Source organism: Psammomys obesus, unplaced genomic scaffold (genome assembly GCF_907164565.1).
Source record: "Psammomys obesus unplaced genomic scaffold, mPsaObe1.curated_primary_1811, whole genome shotgun sequence".
In the NCBI taxonomy this organism is placed as follows: Eukaryota; Metazoa; Chordata; class Mammalia; order Rodentia; family Muridae; genus Psammomys; species Psammomys obesus.
The window spans coordinates 5,191,313-5,202,499 of NW_026586463.1; the positions used below are offsets into that span (position 1 = coordinate 5,191,313).

The 11,187-nt window shown below is 38.5% G+C and overlaps 1 pseudogene; it reads right to left on the reverse strand.

The window, feature by feature from the left end:
* Window positions 1-249: 249 nt before the first annotated feature.
* LOC129672453 (proliferating cell nuclear antigen-like) overlaps window positions 250-11,187 on the reverse strand; it is an 83,574-nt pseudogene continuing 72,636 nt past the window's right edge.

The following is an 11,187-nucleotide window of genomic DNA, read 5'->3' on the forward strand; positions in this document are numbered from 1 at the left end:
TGGCTCCAAGGAACGCAACGACCCTGACCAGCAGGAAGCAGCTAAGAGAACCGCACCCCCTCTCCCTAACCCTTTCTCTCTCCTACCCGGTGTTGGAGTGTTGGAAGGGATTGGGGTGGAGTAGGGAGAAAGAGATTTTTAAAAATGTAAATAAAATAATTTCAGTAGGCCAACAAAAAGCCTCAGGACATGTGGGCATCTCAGAAGCATTTCTATCAGAGGCTTAGTTCTCTCAGCTTCTAACAGTGCCTAAGGGCTTTCTTCATCTTTGACCTTGGGAGCCAAATAGTACATTAAATGTCCCATGTCAGCAATTTTATACTCTACAACAACAGGTACATCTGCAGGAGTACTGAGTGTCACTGTAGGAGATAGAGTGGCTTTTGTGAAAAAGATCAGGTACCTCAGTGCAAAAGTTAGATGAACCGGCTCATTCATTTCTATGGTTACAGCTTCCTCTTCTGTATCAACATTCCTTGTTTGTGACAACTTGCTGTTTCCATTTCCAAGCTCTCCACTTGCAGAAAACTTCACCCCCTCCTTTGCACAGGATACAGCAGCATCTCCAATATGGCTGAGGTCTCTGCATATAAGCACAAATTCCCCAGAAGACATCTTTACCACACTGCTAGGATCCTGTTCTGGGATTCCAGCTAGCTCAACATCTAAGTCCATTTACTTCATTTCGTAGTCTGAAACTGTCTCTTGATTTGGTGCATTCAAATGCTAGTGCTAATGTATCACCATTATCTTAGTGTAATGATGTCTTCATTACCAGCACATTTTAGTGTCCCAGCAGGCCTTGTAGTTGAGGTCTTTGAGTTTCTGGCAGCTTCTGGAGAATGGAGCAAGGGATCAGTCGTGCCTCAAACTCTATGGCAGAGTTGCAACAACTTAATATTAGAGACACCGTCAAAAGCAAGGTTTGGCTGCTGAAGTCTTCCAGTTCACAGTGCAAAATCGACAGCGAATCCCCGAAAGGACAACTGCCACCCTGCTGCACATGTAACCATTTCATGCCCGCTCTACCTAAGTTTTTTTTAAGATTGATAATTACTTTTCTTTTTTATTTATTTTTTTATTAATTACACTTTATTCACTTTGTATCCCAACTGTAGCCCCTTCCTCATTCGCTCCCAATCCCATCCTCTCTTCCTCATCTCCTTCCATTCCCATCTCCAAGTCAACTGATAGGGGAGGTCCTCCACCCTTTTCATCTGACCCTAGTCTATCAGGTCTCATCAGGATGGCTGCATTGTCCTCCTCTGTGGCTTGGCAAGACTGCTTCCCCCTCATGGGTTGTGGTAGCCAAAGAGCCAGCCACTAAGTTCATGTCAGAAACAGTCCCTGTTACCCTTACTAGGCAACCCACTTGTATATTAGATGTAGTCTATGGGCTACATCTGAGCTAGGCTTTTAGGTTATATCCATGAATGGACCTTGGTTGCAATATCAGTCTCATAAAAGACCCCTGTGCCCAGACATTTTGGTTCTATTGCTCTCCTTGTAGAGCTCCTGTCACCTCCAGGTCCCACTATCTCCCCCTTCTTTCACAGGATTCCCTACACACTGCCTAAAGTTTGGTTAAGAGTCTCAGCATCTGCTTTGATACACTGCTGGGTAGAGTCTTTCAGAGGCTCTCTGTGGTAGGTTCCTGTCCTGTTTCCTATTTTGTCCTTCTTCCAATTTCCATGCCATTTGTCTTTCTGAATGAAGATTGATCATCTTACCCAGGGTCCTCCTTCTTGCTTAGCTTCTGTAGGTGTACAGATTTTAGTATGTTTATCATATATTGTTTGTCGACTATCCACTTATAAATGAGTATAGACCATGCGTGTCTTTCTGCTTCTGGGATACCTCACTCAGGATGCTCTTTTCTAGTTCCTACCATTGGCCTGCAAATTTCATGATTTCCTTGTTTTTAATTGCTGAGTAGTAGTCCATTATGTAAATGTACCACAATTTCTGTATCCGTTACTCAGTTGAGGGACATCTGAGTTGTTTCCAGGTTCTGGCTATTATGAATAAAGCTGCTACGAATATGGTTGAGCAAATGCTCTTGTTGTATACTTGAGCTACCTAATTTAAAAGTTGATTGGTTAATAAAAATGCTGAAGCCTGTGACTGAGCAGAAGAGAGGTATGCAGGGCTTAGGTTTCTGTGCTTGGGGTCTGGGAGAAGAAGGAAAGGAAGCAAATGTAGCAGGAGGAGAAGAAGTGGGAGAGGAGGAAGTCACCATGGGGTAGTAGGGACCATGAGCACATGGCCAAGAGAAGTTTGCTCTGAGGACAGACTGATGGAACAGAAGCAGCCCAGGCAGAACTATTACAGCAAGTACTTTTGAAATATGCAGCTGGGAAGTAGCAAAATAGCTTAGAGGGTTGACATTTGCCCAGTTATTGTATTTTAAAGCTTTTATAAATCCAATAGGTCTCTGTCTCAGTTATTTGGGAATTAGCCAGGGTAGAGAAACCCTCCTAAGTCAAATATCCTTTCTACAACAGACTTTTCTTTGGAAATCTTGCTTAAAGTGCTAGTTACAATTAAATGAAGCCCTTGGATGGGGTCCTAATACCATCTGATAAATACATCCAACATGACAAACTGAAGGTGACCTTGTGACAACACAGGGATAGAGAAGCCATGTACAAGCCAAAGGAGCATCAGAAAAAAAATAAGCAACTTGACCTTGAAGATCAAGCTTCCAAAATTCTAAACACATTTTTATTGTTTTATTTTACTTCTTGCATTTATGTTGACGGTCCACTTTTAAGGTGTGTGTGTGTGTGTGTGTGTGTGTGTGTGTGTGTGTGTGTGTGTGTATAGTATGCACATGAATGTTGAGTGTGTGTGCCTATGCATGCACATGCAAATGTCAGAGGACGACATCAAATCACTTTTTGTTTCCCTCTGGATTCTTCCCTTTAGATAGCATCTCTTACTGAATTGGAAACTTGCTGTTGCAGCTATGATAAATGACCAGCATGCGCCTGTCCACATTTCCCAAGGATGGGGTTACAGTGGCTTGTATCCATGCTTGGCTTTTTTATGTGAAGGTTGAATTCACACTTAGACCTTCATGTTCAGACAGCAAACATTCTTACCTACTGAGGCATCTTCCTGTTGTTTAAGCCACCCCATTTATGCTTTTGATAATGATGCACTGGCCTTTTTCCATGGCTACATTTCTCTTACATCCTAGAGACACCCTCTTCTCCTAAGCATCTGCCTGTCATAGTGAAGGTCTGATGTGGTAAAATGAGGTCTGTTGCAATGCACTGTGAAATAGAAATATTTCTCTCTCTTGCCTTATAAATCATTTATTTCTATGAGGAGAGACCAAAAAAAATTATAGAAAAATAAACTCAAGAACAAAAAGTAACAAAGAAACAGAAAAGACAGAATGAAGCAAGATGGTGAAGATATACAAAAGAAAACTTCAAGGCAATGCACAGCTAATCTTGATTTAACTGAAATAATCCAGGGCAAGAAGAGATCAGTGGGAAAGAGTATGAAGAAGGTTCTAATTTCAATTCTTACAGATTACAATAAGAGGTCAAGAGATTGTAGCACAGGTATTAGGAAAGGAAACAGTTTTTTGTGGTTGTTGTTGTTTTGTTTTGCTTTTTATTAAACAAATCAGTATGGGTCTGAATTTGCCAAGTTCACACACTGAAATTAGGTTTTGAAACAACAAAAGTCAAATAAACATTTCAGCACATGCAATGTGGTAGTCATTCTCAATATTCTGCATTTGAAAGAACTATTTCCACAGTAGAGGAGTGTATCCTAAGAGAGAAGCAGGCCTCAGAAAGGAAAAGAGAGCACAGTGGCCTGCCACTAGCTTTCTTGTTACCAATTTACTCACAGTAACATTGTCACAGCCCTAGGGTGTGTACTTGATGACACTGCCAGGACAGCAGCATTCCTCTGTGAGGTGTTTTTATTTGACAACTGTCCCATCTCTTGAGTAAAATATCTCGCTCTCTCTCTCTCTGCCTCTTTGTCTTTCTCTCTCTGTCGATATTTCTCTGTCTCTCTCTGTCTTCTATCTCTGCCTCTCTGTCTGTCTCACTCTGTCTTTCCCACTAAAGACAGTTATCTCACCTTATCTCACCGGAGTAAGCCCCTCCATAGATTGTAGAGCTTTCTATCAACAGCAGTAGGGATTCAGGGCCAAATGCTGGGGAGTAGGTAAGGGAGAGCCTCGGAGGCATAGGTGAATGAATGACCATTGAATTGGGATTTTTTTTTACCTTTTCCCTGTTTTCAAGAGAGAACTTTTCTCGAGATGGAATTTTAGACATACAGCAAATTATACTTCCTATTTTTTAATTAAATTTTTATTTTTATATTAATTATATTTTATTTGCTTTGTATCCCAGCTGTAGCCCCCTTCCTCAATCCCTCCTAATCCCACCTTCCCTCCCTCATCTCCTCCCATGCCCCTCTCTAAGTCCACTGATAGGGAGGTCATCCTCCCCTTCCATCTAACATTTATGTCACTTGAGCTTTTAAAATCATAGGCAATAAAAATGCTTTTTAAAAACCATGAAACTGCCCATTTTACATACTCAACAATGAGATATTATTAGTAATATTACCATAATATATTTCTCTCTTTTTACAAAATATTTTCTAATGTGATGAAAAAAGAAAGTAGAACAAATTAATTCAAAAAAAGACAGACATGATTTGGGAAAAAGATACAAACATATCAAATAAGGAGAAAGGTAGCTGATGTTTGCAAGAGAAAACTAAAAACAAATAACAAACAGGGTTTAGTATGCAAGCCTCAATTTTCTGAAAACAAGATCACTACAAGAATGACTATTAGCCAATCAGATCCAATCTATGACTTAAAACCCACAAATTCCTTTGTTTGAATGGTTTATCTAAGCCAATAGCCTGGTGCTAATCTTTGACTTCAGTATAGGAATGATGTCTGTGAGTTTCGAGTCCTTGAGCAAGGTAATGGGTAAAGAAGTTATTAAAACAGACTATAGCTACCACAGTGAACTATAAAGCCTCAGTTCCATTCAGTAGGAATGGGAAACCCCATAGGAAGCTTATGTTTTTGTGATTCTGCCTCTGTGCATTCCAAAATCAGGGGAGCAGGGCTAAGCCACAGAACATGACCCTTTGATTCTGTCCTAAATGGGAAAGGAAACACAAATCTGTGTAAGTCACAGGTATTTAAGAGAGTGTAGAACCACAAGACTCTTCATGCTATATCTTAGGTCATATCAAAGTGCTTAACTCTGAAGCCATCCTATTTGTCTATTTTGCTCTTTCTTGCTTGAGTTACTGGAGTTTTCAAGAAATCATTGACCAGATCAATTTCATGGGCATTTACTCTGTATTTGCTTCTAATACTTTTACTAATATTAAAAAACATGAATGTAAGAAACTAACATAAGAAACATTGAAGTCTTTCATCTATTATTGTAAATATTTGTTATTTTTAATTGACACATGGTAACGGATATATTTTTGATATAGGGGATATTTTGATACGTGTATTCAATATAAGAATCAAATAGGGTAATTACAATGGGCATAGCCTTAACATTTAGCATTCCTTTATGATAGGAACATTAAAAGGCCTCTAAGACTTATATTGAAACATTCAATTAAATTGAACTAATTGATGCCAATTATGGTTGTTTTACTTTGCTATAGAATATAGATTATCCCTGTTGTCTAAATGCACATTTTTAATTGATAAAATGAGAGCTCAGTTTAATTCTCCAGTATGAAGATAGTACGTATTAAATTTGATGTCACATCAATGAACTCTTCAGCCAGCAAGACCTAGGTCCTAAGGATATTCCTTTATGTTCTCTCATAGAAGGTAATAGCTTTTCATGGTGTTTTTATTTTATTTTTAATTAACATTTAGTAATTCCACATTTATGAAAAACAACATGCTGTTTTATACTTTATGTTTTATAAAATGGTCAGATCAAGCTAAGCCACACCTTAGATGTCTATAATTTCTTTAAAAATTAAAAATCTTTTATTTGGCCATTCTGAAATATAAATTAACTATAGCTGCCATGGTTGGCAGTAGAATATCAAAATTTATTCCGCCTATCAAACTGTAACGTGGTATCTATAGTCATAGTTTTCTCTATGATGTTACAAGTGACATAATATATTTTAAGGCAAAATGTCATTCCATTTTGGATACATGCCATCTTGAAATACTCTATTCATATTTGGATTGTTCGAATACATTGGTTATGTTGAATGGTAAAATAGACATATTTTTTTAGCATTCTGACTTAAATTTCTTTAGATACATATCTACTTCTAATACTATTGGATTATAGTAATAGGATCGAGGGGCAATTCCCTTCAAATATTTGCAAATCATTTATTTTTTAATTTTATTATTATTATAATTTATTATAATTTATTCAATTTTTTATCCCGGCTGTGTCCCTCTCCCTTGTCTCCTCCCAATCCTACCATCCCTCCCTCTTCTCCCCCTATGTCCCTCCCCTAGTCCACTGATAGGGGGACAAGTCATTTCTTAATTAAAGGAGTAGAGTGGTTAATTTTAATTGTCAGCTTAATGAGCTACAGAATCATCTGGGCATATCTGTTGTGATTTATCTTGATTAAGTTAATAGCGATGGGAACACCTGTCCACTATGGGTGTCACCATTCTGTGTGTTAAGATCCTGAAAGCATAAAAAAGGAGAAAGGAACACAACCTCAAACTGTGAGCCAAAACAAACTATTCTTTGCTTATGTTGCTTTCACTAGGATGTTTTATCACAACAACTAGATAACCATCTGACCGAGTTGTTTATCAGGACTCAATAACAAACAGCCCCATGAAAATAATAAAAGGCCAGGCTCGCCTAGGCCCACCATCTATGGATACCGGCCTGGTCTTTTACTATTTTAATAGGACTATTAAAATTGTTACTGAGTTACTATTGTTACTGAGTCTTGATAAACAACTCCCATGCTCAGTTTCCTTAGTCATCCAGGAAACATAAATCAAAATGACACTGAGATTCCATCTTACACCCATCAGAATGGCTAAGAACAAAAACTCAAGTGACAACATATGCTGGAGAGGTTGTGGAGAAATGAGAAGCCCTCCTCCATTGCTGGTGGGAATGTATATTTGTACAACCACTTTGGAAAGCAATCTGGCACTAGCTTAGAAAATCGGGGAGTACTGCTACCACAAGATTCAGCTATACCACTCCTGGGCATATACCTGAAAGATGCTCAACTATACAACAAGGGCATTCACTCAGCAATGTTCATAGCACCTTTATTCATAATAGCCATAATTGGGAAACAACCTAGATGTCCCTCAACTGAAGAATGGATACAGAAATTGCTGTACATTTACACAATGGAATAGTACTCATCAATTAGGAAATCATGAAATTTGCAGGCAGATGGATGGAGCTAAAAAGACATCCTGAATGAGGTAATCCAGAAGCAGAAAGACACACACGGTATATACTCACTTATAAGTGGATATTAGCCATATAATATAGGATAAACATACTAAAATCTGTACACCTAAAGAAGCTAAGCAAGAAGAAGGACCCTGGGTAAGATGACCAATCTTCACTCAGAAAGGCAAACAGGATAGACATTGAAAGTAGGAGGAGACAGGGAACAGGACAGGAGCTTACCACAGAGGGCCTCTGAAAGAATAACCCAGCAGGGTATTGAAGCAGATTCTTAGTTTCATAGCCAAACTTTGGGCAGAGTGCAGCAATCTTATGGAAGAAGTGGAAAATAGAAAGACCTGGAAGGGTTAGGACCTCTACAAAAAGAGCAACAGAGACAAAAAATCTGGGCCCAGACAACCCTGCAGAGACTGACACTCCAACCAAGGACATGAATGGAGGGGACCTAGACCCTCTCAGATGTAGCCTATAGGAAACTCAGTCTCCTCAGGGTTTCCTAGTAAGAGGAGCAGATAAAGTCTCTGACATGGACTATGTTGCCTAGTCACCTCCTCCTGGCAGGGTGGCCTTATTAGGTCACAGAGAAAGAGGATTCAACTAGTCCTGATGAGACCTGATAGGTTAGGATCATAGTAGAGGAGGAGGATCTCCTCTATCAGTGCACTAGGAGAGGAACATAGGAGGAGAAGGAGGGAGAGTGGCACTGGGAGGAGATGGGGAAAGGGGCTATAGAGGGATACACAATGAATAAATTATAATTAATAATAATAATAATTTAAAAATAAAATAAAACAGTAAAAGACTGATAGATAATTTCAAAAAAAGGCATACAGATGAACAACAAATTACATGAGAAATCTTTAACATCTCTAATCATTAGACAAATGTGAATTAAAACAGCATTGAGATATCACCTTGTATCTGGTAAAAAAAAAAAGGCTGTGATTATAAAGGTCACAATGACAAACATTGATAAGTACATGGGTTTTGAATGTTCTCATCATCTGCATATTGTTGAAAATTTTAAATTACAATCATTTGAACAACAGCATGAGATATCTCAAACACTGAAAACTTAAAATTGCAAAGAAGCTCTTACATCTACTTTTAAACATGAGGTTGTTTCCTGTTTTCTTTTTCTTCTGAGGTCCATCCTCTTTGCCTTTCAGGATGGGGATTGAACATTTTAGTTAGGGTCCTCTCTTTTGCTCAGTTTGTTTAGATGTACAGATTTTAGTGGGTTTATTCTATGTTGTGTGTTTATATGAGTGAGTATATACCATGTGTGTCTTTTTGCTTCTGGAACAACTCACTCAGGATGATCCTTTCCAGGTCCCACCATTTACCTGCAAATTTCATGATTTCCTTATTTTTCATTGCTGAGTAATACTCCATTGTATAGATGTACCACAGTTTCTGCATCCATTCTTCAGTTGAGGGGCATCTGGGCTGTTTCCGGCTTTTGGCTATTACAAATAAAGCTGCTACAAATATGGTTGAGCAAATGTCCTTTTTGTGTACTTGAGTCTCTTTTGGGTATATGCCTAGGAGTGGTATGGCTGGACATCAGAAGAAAAAGAAAACAGGAAACAACCTAGGAACCTGCTACAGAGGGCCTCTGAAAGCCTCTGCCCTGCAGACTATCAAAGCAGATGCTGAGCCTGATGGCCAACTGTTGGGCAGAGTGAATGGAATTTTATGTAAGAAGTAGGAAATAGTAAGAGCTGGAGGGGACGGGAACTCCACAAGGAGAGCAACAGAACAAGAAAATTTGAACACAGGGAACTTCCCAGAGACTCATACTCCAACCAAGGACTATCCGTGGAGATAACCTAGAACCCTGACAATGCAGCCACTTCTGATGAGAACTGATAGACTAAGATAGAAAGAAGGAGAGGAGGACCTCCCCTATCAGTGGACTTGGGGAGGGGCATGCATGCAGAAAGGGGGGGAAGGTGGGACCAGGAGGGGAGGAGGGAGGGGCTTATGGGGGGATACAAAATGAATAAAGTGTAATTAATAAAAGTTAAAAAAAAAAACCAACAAAACATGAGGTATGTTTCTATTTCATTTTTTAAAAGTTAAGTTAGGTCATCTACTCTTCTATTTCTCTATGGGTATTCATTAGGCTACCTCCCATTGAATTCTCTTTGACCTTGGACAAAAATCATAAGCCCTAATTGCATTTTTTGTTATCTCTTGGCTTTGTATTCTGTTAAATGTGTTTATTCTCTCTGCCAATATCAAACACTCTTACCATAGTGGCTATTGAGTGGTTAAATTCCATGACTTTATTTCTCTTAACTATTCTCTTTCAAAATTTTTTTATCTGTTCTAGTTTTTTTATTTTATTTTTTTGGTTATTTCTCCACATTGTCATAAAAATCTGGTTATATTGTACTAGGAACTGCATCAAGTTTATGTCAATTTTAGAGATAAATGTAGAAAGCTGAGACTTCTAATTTATAAACATAGGATGTAGCTCCATTTCTTTATAAAAGTCAGAATGTAAGTTGTTACATGATTTGATGGTTTTGCAACTAACTACTTAAAAATGATAATAATTGTAAATATTTCTAATTCTAATTTCTATTTTCTCAGCTTCTTATAATGTAGGTTTGCACAGGCTACTTTCATGCCTTTCTAAAATCATATTTCTCCACTAAATTTTGTCCTCACATTTTTTCTAATGTCTTTCTGAAATTCTGATGACAGAAATGTGGATACCTTAAAATAGCATTTCTGGTCTCTAAGGCACTGGTCACCTCTCATTACTGCTCAGGTTGCCAAATTCCACTGCTCCACTCTCAAGTTCACAGATGCTTTTCTCTTTGCTTTGTACTTGCCCACTGAGTATATACCCATCATTCTATTTTTTCAGTTCTAAAACCTCCACTGGATATTTTGTTTTCATTTTTCTACTGAAACTTCCTGCTTATCATTTTAAGCATCCCCTAATTGAGCATGAAAGCATTTTATGTTCGTTTTATACTATTTTTGTGACACATCTTTAATGTTTATTTCATCTTGAAGCCTGTGCTATTGATCATCAGTTTGAAATCTTTCTGTCTTGGACAATAACTAACTTTTTATTGAAGTCCTGAAACTGTGGGTCTTACCAGGTTTAATCTATTATTTTAAATGGTCTCTTTAAATACTGGTGTCATTTTGGACAGGGGAAAAAGTATTACCTCTATATTAACCCTCTATTAATTCTGGCTAGAATTTTTGTTGCTACTGAATGAGAGTGTGAGTTCAGATTGATGCCACTAACATCATGCAGCCTGTAGACAGATCAGTGCCCCAATGGTGCCCAACTGAACACCGCTGAATTTTCATGGGACAGGCAGGTATTGTGGAGTGCTGCTAACTAACTCCAGAAGGGAGGGTGAGACAGCTTCATTATTCCTGAGATAAGGATGTGAAAGCAGCCTCCACACAAGGTAGAGAAATATATCTTGTTATTGCGCACCCAAAACTCCCCACAGATGCACGTTTGGCTTTCTCTGCACTACCTCATCAGTTAAATGGGGCAGTAGGAGTATTTCATTTCATGCCAGGCACTGTGGCACATAGGGAGGCAGAGGCAGACAATGGAGCTCTGTGAGTCTGAGGCCAGCCTGGATTACAAAATGAGTCCAGGACAGCCAATCCCTGTCCTGAAAAACAAAGAAAATTAATAATGAAGGAAGGAAAGAAAGAAAGAAAGAAAGAAAGAAAGAAAGAAAGAAAGAAAGAA